This window comes from Marmota flaviventris, chromosome 2, assembly GCF_047511675.1.
Source record: "Marmota flaviventris isolate mMarFla1 chromosome 2, mMarFla1.hap1, whole genome shotgun sequence".
In the NCBI taxonomy this organism is placed as follows: Eukaryota; Metazoa; Chordata; class Mammalia; order Rodentia; family Sciuridae; genus Marmota; species Marmota flaviventris.
The window spans coordinates 143,273,187-143,288,986 of NC_092499.1; positions in this window are offsets into that span (position 1 = coordinate 143,273,187).

Here is a 15,800-nt window from a genome sequence, read left to right on the forward strand (position 1 = left end):
CAGCAGCCTCTTTCCTCCTTCTGTCCCTTTTCCCTCATGCTGCAATGTGGGCACCTGGCTCTGGGGCTGAGCCATTGTTGAGCCGTCTGAATCTTATTGCCAGGCTCAGAGCTTAAGGAACCAGAATCTAGCAGATAATTTTCTTAATCTCTTTCCCTTGTAAACTCCCTGGTGGCTTTGCCCACAACACATGGGACAGTGAGTAGAGGCTCTCAGCTGCCCCATCACAAAGAGAAGAGTTTGCCATCACCAAGGCAACCTAGGTATACAGGTCTCCAAGGCATGGGTTGGGAAGGGGCTAGCTCACTCAGAAGGCATAATTTGTGACATATCCACATGTGACTTCATGGGTTCCCCTCACTCATGGCTGGCTTCTCTAAGTCTTTATCCAAGACTTTCTTAATGTGGGGACCTTCTAAAGACTCTCGAGCACTCCTGCCCCATACTTAACTCTGTACCAACCTAAGGATGTGACCTCAAAAGTGACATGGGATCTGAGGTAAAGGCTAAAGAAACCACACTTATGTCACCAAGTCCAACTCAGACATTTCATAGGTGAGGACCCTGAGGCTTAAACCAGCACTTGAGAAGAATGTTGGCATAAGCTGAACCAGGGTTGGGTTTTATTGCTGGATGGTTTGTACCACTCTGAAAGCACAGGAAATATAGAATATTTTGCAGAGACTGGTTTCTTCCCTTCAGAACCATTTTTAAATTTAAAAAAATTATTATTATTATTATTATTATTATTTTGTGTGTGTGTGTGGTGCTGAGGCGGGAACCCAGGGCCGTGGGCATTCTAGGCAAAATACCTCAGTACCTCTGAGCCATCCTCCCCACAGGCCCTCTTTTTTATTTTTACCCTGAAACAAGCCTGTCTTTTTAATGGAAACTCTGGGTCCCTCCCTTTCTTTGTGTTCCCTCCTGGAATGTAACAGTATATTTTTGTTCTGTAGTCTTTTAAGTTTCTTTTTGGTTCTAGCTCAGACTCCTTGTTACCAACCCTGAACTTTAGAATTGTGTGTTCAAATGCTTCCTGTGTGTTGGAACATGATGTCTCAAGCCTAAAATGTCCAGCACAAACCTCTGATTGTCTCTTCCCTAAAAACAGCTGTTCCTGCTTTCAACCTTTTCCATTTCATCCATAGCATCACTGTCCTGGTAGCTGCTCAAGTAAAGAATTGAGGAGAATCTCAGATGATTTTCCATCTCTCACCTCTCACATTGCATTCACTGGTATACCCAAGGTGCATCTGGAATTTATTTCAACCTGGCATCTGCAGAGCCACCCACTGGAATGCTTCCCCTCAGGGGCTACAACAATCACCCTGAACAAGTCTTCCTGCTTCTACACCAACAGCCCACGTTGCTTTCTAACTTAAAAGCCCTCAATGACCTCTGATTGCCCCTAGAATCAAATCCAGACACCTTTTGTTTTGAGGCACTCCACACATTTCCACTGTGTGTCACCTCACTGTGGAATAAAAGCTTCTTGGGCAGGGGCACTCCTGTCTTGTGCACCATCGAGCCTGCAGTGCCTGGCACACAGTAGGAGCAGACACATAGTAGGAACTACTGGTTAATTGAGTTGGTTGGCTGGTGGTTCTTCTCTTGCTGTTGCCTCTCTGCTGTTATGTCTGACTGTTTGACTCTGGACATGCTGACGATGAATTTCAGGGCAGTAGTGAAGAGTGACGGCAATGCAGAGATTTTGTGATAAGTGAACTCATTTGAAAACATCGATATTATCACACATAGTAAATGCGACATGAAGCCTCAAGACAAAGTATTACACTGTGGATTGGAATTTGTCAGAAGGGTTGATTCTTCTCCTTTACCTCTTCTGTCCTTTCATCTGGAAGCAAAGCTGTCATCTGAGCTGGGGACCCTGGGGTTTGAGAGCCACCTCCTGGTGTTTTTTCCAGAGGTCAAGCTGAGGCTCTTGAAGCATCATCCTGTAGATTACTTCCGGGTGAAAAGACTCTCTGGGAATAAGAAAGACCTTCACAGTAAGGAGCCACTAACATTTCTGCATCTGAGAAGAAGAGCCAACATTAAACCATAAAATAGTCCTGGCTAATGAAAAAGAAGAAAAAAGGCCACTCTCTTCAAAAGCAGAATGCTGTCTTTGGAGGTTAAATGGCCTTGATAGCAATAGTCCCTACACTCATAAATACCAAGCAGGGCTCCTAGGTGACCACAGATAATGCAAGGGAGCACAGGGAGTATTCTGGGGGCATGCTGGGCTCGCTGGGGTGGGGAGGGAGCTTACTGCCTTCTCTTCCTCCTTAAAGGGCAGGCTTCCCTGCTCAAACATTTGTAGCACCTCCTTTAGCTCAGGAATCAGAATTGCCCCATAGATTTTTGTGCTTGGGGGCTGTGTACCAAGACCAGTCAGCCTGAGAATCATCTAGGAATAAGGGAAGCATTATTGACAAGGCAGAACTCTTTTGCTTCTGATCTTTAATTATAAAGGATTTTCTGAATGCTGATTACTTGGTGATTCAGCTGATGGGTAAAAACATGGAGCTCATTCTCTGAAGAAGTGAGGCTTACCCAGAATTAAAGGTCTCTAAGGCAAATGATGACTGAAATATTAATATTATTATCATTACTAGAGGAATATTCAAATTATAGGGGACATGGAACATGGGATGATCACCACCGATGGTAGAGAAAAGAGTTAGGTAAGGTGGCCCTTGGGGGAACAGATGGACTGAACAAAGTCCTGGAGGTAGCAGAAATTTCTTGGGTAAGCAAATGCAGATCTATCTGACTGGAGCATTGGATTTGGAAGCAGAGTTACCTCTAGAAGCTCAGCACTGGGCAAATCCAATGTGCGCTGTAGAAAACATCAGGGCTATGGGGTGACAAGGTGGATTGTGGGGGAAGAGGGAGATCAGGTAGAGGTTATTGTTCTAGGCCAGCTAAAGCTGTGTCAGGGATGGAGAGGAGCAGGTAGGGTGGCAAAGAGAGATCATGCACACAGTATCAATAGGCTATTGGGGAACCTGAGAATAATGTCATGGATATGGCTTGAGTGCATGGGTGGTTTAATAGACCTCCAACAGGGAATGGAGTTAGGTGATTAGGTTTTGAGGGAAGATACCTTGTTCAGTTTTGGACATAATGACCTGGAGGTGTTTACAGGCCATTTGAGAACGATCTAAAGAGGCAGGGATGAGCTCAAAGATATTGTCACGTCAGACAAATATTCAGACTTTGGAAACATCAGCTTTAGAGTAGAAATGGATTTCAAAGTGGATGGATTGCCCAGGAAGATAAATGTACACTGTTCCTGTTTAGCCAATAGTATGCATTAAAAGTTATCACATACAACTCTCTGATCATGTTGAAAGAAGCCGAATCTGTTGTAACCAACACATTTTACTCTAAGGGCCAATCCCTGGACCTGCCTGAGAATCTTCTTCTGAGCATGTGTGTAAGCAGGGAGGGACACAGCTTCTTGGTAGAGGGCAAGGGCTTGAATTTAGTGTACTTAGTATCCTAGTGAGTATTTGTGAGGCGAATGGATACCAAGAAAGATCATGGTGACTAAGTGGTGGGCCATTGAAACTCAGATCATTTGAAAGAAAGAAATGCCTGAGAAAAGTATATTTATGTAAAAATTCTGCTGCATGTGTCCACAGTTGAGCTCTTTCTTTCCCATGGCTGGAACTATTCTTGTTCTGTCTGGAGCAGGGAAGGAGGCAGGTAGTTAAGCACACAGGAGGAGATATTGATGAGCTACTGATAATCTTAAAACAGGGAGACTGCAGCTTACAGTCAGGTCTGGGTTGAAAAGAAATAAGCAGAAAGAATGTTAGCCTTAGCTTTTGAGTGAAGTGTTTGATTTTTTTCTTAAGTCATCCTAGGTGAATAGCACAGGGATAAGAGCTGGAAGAAGTGGCATTGCTGAGTGTAAGAGGAGCATGAATACAGGAGGATCTCAGACCCTTGTGACAGTAGCCCCTGGAAGATGAAAGGACAGAGGAGAACCTGAATGTCACAACAGGCATGGGCCCAGGAGGTGGGGTGCTGGGGGCATCAAGTACAGAAGCTGCCTAAGAGGGGATGGGCAATATATATTCTAGCCTGTTTTGTCCAACATACATTCTAAGGTGCAAAGCAAGGTCGGGAATAGCTCAAGTGCTGGAATGATTTTATTTAAACCCAACTCAAACTGGTTCAAATAAAGGACAATAATATTATGCCTCACATTACTGAGAAGCCCCGGGGTAGGTCAATATTAAGCATGGTCAGATATGGATGCTCAGATGTACCAGGATGTGTCTCTCTCCATCTCTTTCCTCTGTGTGGATCCATTTTTAGGGCAGACTTTCCCCACACAGTGGTGCAATGGCTACCAGCAGCTGTAGCTTCTTTCATTCAGCTTAGCAACAGCAGTTGAAGGAAAGTTCCAGCAAAAATCCTAGAACTGAATCTCATTTGTGTTTGCTGGACCCCCTGTCCATCACTGAGTCCGTCACTATGGCCACAGAGATGGCTCTCTGAGGGACCTGGCTTTGGTTGGGTATCAACCTGCTGAGATGGGAGAGATGGGGCCGACCTCAACCCAATGACATGGGATAAAGTTAAGAGAAGGATGTTCTCCCAAGGAATATCAGGGTTCTGAGTGAAATCTACAAAAGTAAGACTATGGGGTCTCACAATAAGGTGGGGAAGGACTTGGTGCAGGTGGCTTCAAGTTGCATTGTCATTCTTTTGTGATCTCTCTGTTCACAATAGGGCCCTAGTGTCATGAAGAAAGTGATCTACTTAGGCCAGGTGAGGTCTCTGTTTTGGAAGGGGTTGGAAATAACAGGAAGGGTGTCTGAATGTTTCCAGTGGGTAGGGGGTGTCAAGGCCCAATTCCAAAGCTGGAGATAAGGGTAGTAGATTTTAGACCATTGGCCACAGAGTCATATAATGGCCTGGTGGAGCAATCTCAGGATGGAGGTGGCCACTGAGCAGGGTCATCTGGGCAGTTCAACCCAGTTTTAACGCTAGTTAGGTCTTGTGTCTATTTTGTATCATCAGTTTCTATTTGAAGAAAGGATTTAGTTGTCTTTATAGCCTCAAAACACCTGTTGGACAAGGGTGATGGGAGCTCTGCATGTTAGAAGGCAGATCTTGGCCTACTCAAGTGGACAATGTGAGTCACCTCCAGGGAAGATGGTGGCATCTAAGACACCACCTAGGATTTCTATTGTTGTTGCCATGACAAGCCTAGCCCTGGGGTACCCCCTGTAGAGGTGATCATTGGAGAAAAAGAAGGGCCAGCGACTGTGTTCCCTAGAGGTAGGGAGGAGAAATGAGTGGTTTTGTGCATGGGTCAGTATTTGCTGTGTTACCAGGGATGAATGAATGTAAGCACACTCCCTAGGTGACCTGCCAGTTAGAGGGAATTGGACAGTAGTCATGATTTTGTGCTGGAAAGGGAAGGGAGGTAGGGAATTGGGACTCCCTAAGACACAGAGGACACTTATCCAGTAATTGGTTTATTATCATCATTGTTTTGTTATCTTTTATTTATTTGTATTTTCTTGTAAAAATAATGTAGGTGATTATGAAGAAAAATCCATCTCTTTTTATACCGATTCATCTGTCCAGTTACCCTTCCACTTAAAATATATTTACCATGAAGTACTACGCTTGGTCATATACACACAAAGTTGACATAGTCTGTGTCTCAATGTCCACAGCCCAGAGCAGGAGGCTGACATGTTAACAATTAACTATCATATGTAAAATAAAGCTAATGGTAGAAGGATGTCCTGACTGCCCATGTTAGGTCAAGCCAAATCACTCAGTCACATTTAAATTTCTGCTCATCTTACTGCTTCTCAGTCTTTTGGCTGAGATCAAGTGGAAACTTCTCATCTTCTCTCTGCCAACACACCACCTGCTAAAGCAGGTCCTATGATCTGGTTCATTGCAGGAAGTGGGCAGTCTAGAGGGAGTTCCCATAAAGTCATAGGGCAAAGGGTGAGGGCAGGAAGGAGGGAATATGATATCATCTATCACAGCTGCAGAGGCAGAGATCTATTTTTTCTGTGGACAGTTACTTTTAGAGAAGAAAGGAGACTTAATGACTTGGTGTTCATTTCACCACAAAGAGAATTAGACAAAAATTAACTTGCCCTCCTCCTAGTTGTGTGTGTATATAGATATTTTATACACATATATACATATATCAACAATGCTTTACCTATAATACAGAATAGCAAATTTAATAATTTTACTACTAAGTTATTAAAAATAAAAATTTTAAATTTTGGTACAGGGGTTGAACCCAGCAGTATTCTACTACTGAGCTACATCCCCACCCCTTTTTATTTTTTTAATTTTGACTCAGAGTTGTTAAGTTGTTCAGGCTGACCTCAGACTTGGTATCCTCCTGCCTCAGCCTCTGAAATAGCTGAGATTACGGGTGTGCCAACTCGCCCAGCTTATTGTTCATTTTTTAAAAAAATTCTTGACTTTTCCACATGTGTCTGAATCTATATGGTGCAACTCTCCAATCTCTACTATTTTTTTTTAACATACAGATGCTCCCAGATTTACGATGGGATAACATCCTCACAAACTTATTGTTCAGTTAAAATATCTGAAGTTGAAAAGGCGTTGAACACACCTAACCTACTGAGTGCCATAGCTCAGCAGCATGGTGCACCCTGAGTCCTGGCTGCCATCCCTCCTGATAGTGTGGTTGATGGGCACCGTGGCTCGCTGCACCCGACCAGCATCATGGGTACGTGCTGTACAGCATGTTGCTAGGTCAGGAAAAAGTCAATTACAAAATTCCAAGTGTGGTTTCTACTGAAAAGCATATTGCTTTGGCACCATTATAAAGTTGCAAAATTGTTTTCATAAGTCAGGGACCATTTGTATTTGGACCATATCGAAATGTTATACATATTCATCCTGTAGTTTGTCTTTTTCACTGACTGTCCCCTGGCTCTTTCCATAGTAGCATAAACAGACCTACTGCAAATTGTTGTCAACTTCTAGAAATTGTTCCATTGATTTACAAATGATTCCATGGTGGAGTTACCTTATGGTGACTCCTTCCCTTCTTTAAAATGTATCCTCAGGGATTCTCTTCATTTTTTCTTGCTCATTCCTGTCTAGATGGTCCCTGGATGGTCCCTGGGGATCCTGAGGCCTCTGGGATGGTCTCCCAGTCAGGTCCTCTGCTGGCCTCAGTATAGAAGTCACCTGCCTCCTGACAGGCCATCTAAAGGTGGCAGACTCCTCACCCAGGTCCCACTCCACAGATGCTCCTCTTCTGGGCCTGCCAAGGAGGTAATTGTGTCACCATGTGCCAGGCCACTGCACTGCCTCTGGGCCATGTTTGGGGAGAGCATCCAGGTGTGTTGATGCTGATATAGGTATGCAGCTCCTATCACAGTCACTGTTCCTCTACTCTCCTCAGGCAGGGCTCTGGTCACCTTCACCAGCTGTGACCTTACCCACCCTGTGGCCACACGATGGCTGGGGATATGGACTTGCTAGCAAGCCCCTTTGGGGCAGGGCCTTGCTCTAGTCCTGTGATGCTTCAACCCTCCCTGCAGCAGTGCAATCAGAGGGACCGCCTGCCTGCAGCCCAGGGCTTTTATATAAAATACACATGACCAGGCCCCACCATTAACCCACTGGCTCAGGATTCCTGTCCTGGGCCCAGGAATCTGCATTCTCAATATGCTCCTCAGGAGATCTGTAAGGTTTACTAGTTTGGGATCCGTGCTATGGAACAAGGTCAAGTTTTCTTTCTTTTTTTTTTTCCTGCCATGTCTGAGATCTTTTCTGGAGCTTCAGTTTCTTTACCTGAACAAACTCAGTACCTGGGTATAAATGGACTTGTGAGATAAGATAACATAACGTGAAACACGGTTCATGGCCCAGAAGTTACTAAACGGTATCCGCACCTCCATCTCTCCTGAGTTCTCCTCAGGCTCTTGAATTCTCATTTTAGTGCAGGGCTAGATGCTGGCTGGGTCTCCTGAGAGCTCTGCAGTGAGAAGCCTATTCTAAGATGCTTCCATTTTGCATGGTTTCTGTAAGTACAAGACTAAAGTTCATGCAAATATGACCCACTGGTATTATATCCATTCTGGGCTTTCAGGGTAAACCACACCTATGTGTTGATTCTATGAATACTTGTAACTCATTATGATCTCTGGATTCTCTTCTAGCAATGCTGTCGAATCCCATGGTTTTCATTCTCCTTGGGGGTCATGGGCTCACATGGTATAGGCACTCCACTGACACAGCTCCAACTATCCTAGGACATACTACATTCTGAGCACACATGGACTACTCTCAGCTCCCTACTTAACATCTATTTTTGAATTAATGATGAATGTGTTCTGGGTATTTTCCCTTTCCTTCCTCTCCAGGCCCTGTCTACATTCTGCCCTCCTCTGGTCAGGTTGTTTTTCTGCTAGATTCTGGTGGGTGGCTGTATTAGTCTGCTGGAGCTGCTATAACAAAGTCCCTCAAACTGAATGGCTCAAACAGTTCTGGAGGTATGAAGTCTAACATGAAGGAGCCAGTAGGGTGGGCTCCTCTTGATTTGAAGATGGACACCTTCTGGTGTCCTCCCATGGTTTATTCTCTTTGTGTCTGTGTCCTTGTCTCCTTTTATAATAAGAACTGGATCAGACCCACCCTAATGACTCCATTTTAACTTAATTACCTCTTTAAGGGCCCTATTGTGAGGTGCTGGAGATTAGGACTTTAACTTATGAATTGGAGGGCCACAGTCTAGCCTGCAACAGTGGCCAGGTGCTGGAGCCCAGAGGGTGCAGAGATCAGGGCGTTCTCCCCACCTCTTACTACTTGAGCACTCTGATGGACAGAGACAGCACGTGTCTTGCCCAGTTCCCTTCTGGACCATCCCCTCCCTCTCTGGGATCTGTCTCTGGATGCCTCAATTTCCTTTGTGTTTTCCCTGAATCCTGCCCATACTTCTGAAATGTTCCCTTCATCAGAGTGTGCCCATTTCAACCACCTGAACTGGGTTCAGTTTCCCCAGGTGGTGTTGATGGGTGTGATTTGTTCTTTCCCAGTTTTTTCAGCCCCATGGGTCTTCTGCCTTCTGGTCTCAGCACCCAGGTTCATCCCTCCTCCCTAAGAGAAGGATGAGAACCCAGGACTATGGAAAAAGGTGACAAACACATGACAAGAGAGAGGAACCATTCCCCCCCTCATCAGGGAAGGCTTCCGGGAGGAGGACACACGGGCTATGCAGGGAGCAGTCTGGAGAGTGGAGAAGGCAGAGGTAATAGCAGGAGTTGGAACAGGGTGTTCTTAAAGGTCCGGCTGCCCCCACGCGTCACCTCCACGTGATCACTGAGCTTGAAGCTTTGGCACCGTCACCAACCCTTCCTTGTTGCTCACCACCCTGGCTTTCTGTGGAGGCTGGTTGAGTCTCCCGGAATGCTCCTCACCTGTTGGTCTCCTCTTCTTCATCTTTTCTCCCACATCTGCATGGCAGCCAGATGTCTTATCCGGCTATTGCTTGGCCAGAAAAAATGCAAATAGCTGAGCCTTTCTTGGACATCTGCTAGATGCTTGGCATCTGGGCAGCTTAACTAGATTATCTTTAATTTTTATAACATTTCTGAGTAGTATGACAGTTTTATTCCATTTGAAGATGAGAAACTGGGGCTCAGAGGGGTTAAGGAATTGTGGGGTTCCCTCTGTTTGGAAGGCTCCTTAGGACTTGGACTCAGGGAGCATCAGGATTCAGTGGTCATCTCTGCTTCCTCCAGGCTCTGGAACTCAGCTTGGGCAAGTTCCTAGGGTGATGGATTGCAGTGTGCCCCAAAGCTGAGCTGCCTAGAGACGGAGCTTGTGTACTGAATTTAATGAGCAAGCCTTCTGGAGCCAGCTGGAGAGAAACCTTTCAGGAGATCTGGACAGTCCATGAAGGAAGGTTTTATTTCCTGGGCAGCTCTAGGTACATTTTCACCCAATAGCCCCCAGAGGGGAGACTGGAGCAAAAAAAAAAAAATTGTCCTGATTATGAAATTGAGAATATATTTTCAGCAAATTCGAAAGCTTTGGAGACAAATCCCATTACTCAGTGCAGCGCCCAGAGCAGGCACTCAATAAACCTTTGTTGCATGTTGCTGAACGTTACTCATTTATACAATGAATGCGCACATGAGGGGATTGGATGAAGATGTCAGCCAGCCTGACCGTAAAATGTAATCTTTATGACTCCATAAAAAGGAACATGGACAATAGCTAGAATGTCATCTGTGAGTGCAGTAAATATTTCCCTGATGTTCCTTTGCCCATCAGGAAACGCATCCTGTGCACTTTTAAAACTGTGGCCTGTTTTGACTTTATGTAAAATAACCTGCTGTTTATTGGAACCAATCGGGTTTGCAATTAACTAAAGTGTACAACAATCATGTCTGCTCTGATGGATGTCTGGGATGCAGAGTGTTTAGAGAGTTACAGAAGGACTAGAAGAGACCAGGATTTTAAGCAGTGTCCAAACATGGTCAGTTTGGCTTCAGACGGTGGTGTATTAATTGTATTAAAAAAGAGGACATATTTGCCATGGTTTGGTCCCTTTATTCCATTGTCCAGTCAGTGCTTGCTGACCAGCTGCTTGAGCTGGACTGGTGCTGGGGTTTCACAGTCAAGAGACAGAAGTCCCACCCCAAGGTGCACACAGCCTAATGGCAGGCAGGCAATGACATCGGAGTGTTATAGGTGCTGTGGGAGAGGTATGTGGAGGCCATTAGAAGAGAGAGGACAGAAGTGACCTGTAAAATATGATCTGGATGAGGAAGGAGGATTTGGGAGGATGAGGGGGTGCTGTGAAGAGCAGGGTGAGGGGCCTCCCCAGGCTTGCTGGAGGACTGGAATGTGGGTGCTAGAGGGATGGTTGTGGGCTGGATGGCAGGAGCTGGGGTGCCAGGGTTTCTTGTACCTGTCCAGGAGCTGCGTACTATCCTAACCACTGCCTTGTAGGTCAATTCCTCTATCCAGTTATCTGACATGGAGAATTTGGTGACCCTGTTCCTCCTAACACTGTATATATAATATTTCATGACTTTAGGGCCCATGTGACTCTCTGTGTGGAAACACATAGAAAGGCTTCTAGCAATGTCAGGCTCTGTAACTGCTTCACCAGATCCATCATTTTATGATAAAGGTAAAGCCCACTTCCTCCCAGTCCCTAGGGCTTCCCTAAAGGATCTCATCATCTTATTATAAAGAACAGAGGGAGAAAAAAAATTGTACCATTGCCTTCCTGTGTCCTCTGCAAGTGTCGCTTGCGCCAGAGTGGCCTCGGGTGAGGGGCCTATGAGACCAGACACCTGAGGGGCTGGGTACTGAGCTGTACTTATGGCCACCTGCCCCTTGCCCTTGCATTGGAGGGTGGCTTGGCTTTGACCAAGAGCTCTTTATCGAGGGCTTGGATGCTTGGCTCAGGGTTCTTGTCTCCTAAGTGCTGACAAAAAAAGATTCCTGGGCTTCCTCCACCCGAGCTTCTGACCCTGCCAAGTGGCCACTCTGAAGTCTCTTAATTGAGAGAGGGTTGCTCCCAGGGCCACTGGGCATGGGCTGCCTCCAGTTGTGGGTACACCGACTGGCTTTGCTGTCCCTCCACAGGGAGAAGGGAAAGTTTCCTTTCTAAAGTCTGGTTCCCCTGCCTCCTTCCCATCCTTCAGCCCCACCCTACCCCAAACCCACCTGAGCTTTTAGGAGAGTGTTACAGTTTGTATCTGGAATGTTCTGCAAAAGCTTGTGTTGAAAACATGGTCCCTAATGCCAGACTGAAAGGTGGGGCTTTTATACAGTGATTGGATTATGAGAAGGCTAAGCTCACCAGTGGATTAATCCATTTGATGGATCAATAATTTGAATGGACTACTGGGTGGTAATTGTAGGTAGTTGGGGTGTGGCTACAGAAAGAAGGTCATTGGGGTGTGCCCTTGGGGACTGTATCTTAACCTTGGCTGTTCTCACTTCTGTCTGCTTCCTGCCTGCTAGGAGCTGAGAAGCTTTCTTTTGTCGTGGCCTTCCGCCATGACGTCTTGCCTCATCTCAGGTTCAGAGCAATGGAGTTATCCAACCATGGACTGAGACCTCTGAAATCGTGAGCCAAAATAAACATTTCTTTCTCTGAGTTGTTCTTATCAGGTATTTTGGGTACAGTAATGAAAAGCTGACTAAAACAGGTAGCTTAATAAAGTGTTGCTTCCAGATCTCAATGTCCTGACCCTCATTTTCCACTGCATATCCATAGTGAGCCATCTTGAATACATGAACTTGTGTATTTGAATTTGAGACAATCTCAATTTTTTACTATTTGAGGATAATATCAGTTATGGGCAATTCCTTCTTGGCTGTACCTAGACTAGCAGTGTTATGGTTTGGATCTTAAATGTCCCCTAAGGGCCCACATACTAACAGGTTGGTCCTTTAAGAGGTGGAGCCTAGTAAGAGGAAGTTAGGTCATTTGGTCATGCCCTTGAAGGGGATAGTGGGATCCTGGTCCTTCATTCTCTCTTTCTTTGCTCCCCAGCTTCCATGAAATGAACAGATTTGCTCTATCATGTGCTTCCTGCCATCCTGTGCTGCTTCACACAAGCATCAAAGCAGTGGAGCTGGCTCACCAGGACCTCTGAAATCATAAGCCCAAACACCCTTTCTCTTTACTAGATGATTTTATCAGGTATTTTGTCACAGCAAGGGAAAGCTGACTAATCCAAACAGCAAGTGCTGGGCCAGCCCTGGCAGGTAGGAAACACAAGAACATAGTTTGGATGGGCCACTGCAGTCCCTCTTCAGAAGTCAGGAATGCAGCTGTGTGGAATGTGGGCAGATTCTCTCCCATTCTGTGAGAATAGAAATCTGTCTCTGTGAGACCAGTAATCATGACCCTTGTTCCAGCCTCTGCAAGATCACATAATAAGCCTATTCTTTCTTCCAATTATTAGCATTATGGTTTATAGTTTACATGTTTATGGAGTTGGCAAATACAAAGGCTAGTCCTTCTGATGTGTGATGATAAACCTCGTGTAAATCTTCTCTAGGTGAGATAACTATCGCCAGCTTTCAACATTCCTTAAATGGCAACCTTTTCCTCTCTGTACAATCCAGACTGGAGGGTTTCAATTTTAATCCATCCCCCCGCATTGTGAAAGCCATCTACGCTTGTAGAAAATTAGAAAATTAAAAGAAGAAAAGCCCATGCCCTTCATGGGGCACTCACGTTAGCCACACTCTATTTGCCTCCCCATAGGGGCTGAATTTGAGAAGGGGCCAGGTTCTGTAGTGCTCAGTGTCCTCTATTAAAATCTAGCCAGTTTAATGCTTCAGTCTCAAATCCAATCAAACAAACCGCACCCACTTGCCTTCCCCCACTCAGGCTTGACTTGGAGCCTCTGGCTCTTACTCCCTCCTCTCCTTCCTCTTCCCAAGCAAGGCAGCCCCTTCAGTGCAGGGAGAAAAGCAACCACTTTTCTGTTTTCTTCTGATGGATGCTGTTGCTTTCTATCTCTGGCTCTGGGGAGCCTGGTATGGCAGTCCATGAGGGAGATTCATGTGTCCTCTAATGGCTCATATTGTGAGTGGACATACCTGAACAGATGGACACTTGACCTTGACTTTGCCTTCGGAGGTTCTCCAGCCCCTTCCTTTGCCCTCCAGATCACTTATGATGACAAACAGTGGCACCTTGATCCCTGTGGAAGTCATCACTCTGGAGTAAAGAGCGACTCTCTGGCTCATTGACAAAGAACAGAGAGACCTCCATTGGAAAGAAGTGAAGGAGTCTGTCCCTAGGGGTGTGGTGAAGGGCCAGAGCGGATATACTAAGGACTCTTTCCAGTTATGGGTATGCGCGGCTGGACAGGGTGGTCCTGGGTCACCCCAGGCAGGAAATCAACTGAAAACCAGTCCCGGTGTGGAATGTGTCCACCCCCCCATCTGACATAAGGAGGGGACCTTTCTAACACTTCACTCCCAGATATGATGAAATGCTATGAAAAACACAAATCCTCATTTCAGTTGGAACCTATGGAGGAACTTGGAGTTCATGACCTCCACAAGCCAGTAATGGACTGAGATAAGAGAGATCTGCCTGACTGAAGTCTCCTCTCTGCTTCTCTTTCATCAGCATCACAGAGTGCTGGCTGGCCAGGTCTGAGCTAGATCGGTGGCTGAACTGGCTGGTGCCAGTCTCTGAATTTTTGGACTGCCCCCTCTCCAGAGCAAGAGCTTCCCTAGTACATGGTTTCATACCTGTAACTGCCTCATGACCCAATAGCTGATGTGGAACTTCACGGACATGCATTCTTCTCTCCTGGAACTCCTACCATGGACATGTGGTCCAGCTCAGCCTAAGTTGGGGACAATGAGAGTTCAGAGGATGTCAATGGTGAGATCAGGATTAAAAGCTAGGCAGTCTGTGCTGATGATCTGCAGATGGGTGGAAGGAAGGTTCACAGGTAAAGAAAGTATTTTGGTCATTTTGAAAGTCAATACTCCACAGCCCAAGATGGCCACCCTATTTTCAAACCCTGTGTTTATGAGTTTGGATGCAGGCAGCCAGAGAGGGAGGAAACATCTCCTTATTTTCTCTCTCTTTTTTAATATATATATTTACTTGTTCTAATTAGTTATACATGACAATAGAATGCATTTTGACGCATAATACGTAAGTGGAGTATAACTTCTCACTTGTCTGGTTGTATGTGATGTAGAGTCACACAGGTGGTGTAATCATGCACGTAGGCTGATAATGTCCGATTCATTCTACTATCTTTCCTACCCACATGTGCTTTATCTTCTCTTAATCCACATCCACAACAAAGTCCTCTGCCAGTCACTGACATGTCCCCAGAGTACACTCTGTAGGGTTCGTATGTGCTATATTTCTCCCAAGATTTTAGCAGATCAGCTCTGAGTCTTAAACTTCCAGTGATCCTAGGAGTTTCTGGTGTGAGAGTGTGTGTGTGTGTGTGTGTGTGTGTGTTTTGGTGTGTGTGTTTGGTGGTTGTTCTTTGATTTTTGCGTATGTGCCTAGACATACCACTGTGACGTGGTATGAGAGGGGCTCTGTGGGGGATCTGCCACATCAGCCTTGGAGGCTGCCAGGCTGCAGGCTCTGTTTCCCATGCTGCCTTGCAGCTCAGCTTGGGCCTGTGGCCTGGATCCCCCAAGGCAGATGCACCCCATGGGATCTGGAACGAGTAGATGAACAGCACAAGGTGGGGCTCTGTTTCCACTGGGTCTGCAGGACTGTGGCAGTGTTGGATTTTCCTGGAACCGTTAGAGCAGAGGACCCACTGTTGGGAAGGCAAGAGAGTCAGAGCGGGCTGCAGGGTGGCCCGGCTGAGACAGCGGCCTCCTCATTACCCGGCTTCTCCATCATGGCTGAGGCAGAAGCTTGTCATTTGAGGCATCTCAGCTCTGAGCCTTCTCCTCCAGCTTCACAGAGGCACCTTTCCTTGTGTTAATTCCTTCCTCGTGAACTAGGTGGAATGTTTCATGGTACTTTAACTTCATCCACCTGATACGATGTTTATACAATAGGCTTTTAAAATTTGTTCTTTTTAAATATATATGATACTAGAGTGTACTTTGACATATCATACATACATGGAGAGTAACTTTCCATTCTGTGGTTGTACATGATGTGGAGTTTCACTGGTCACATGTGAACATAGGATAATTATGTTGGATTCATCTATTGTCTTTCCTATTCCCATCCCCCTCTCCTACCTTCCCTTCATTCCCCTTTGTCTACTATAATGAGCTTTTAT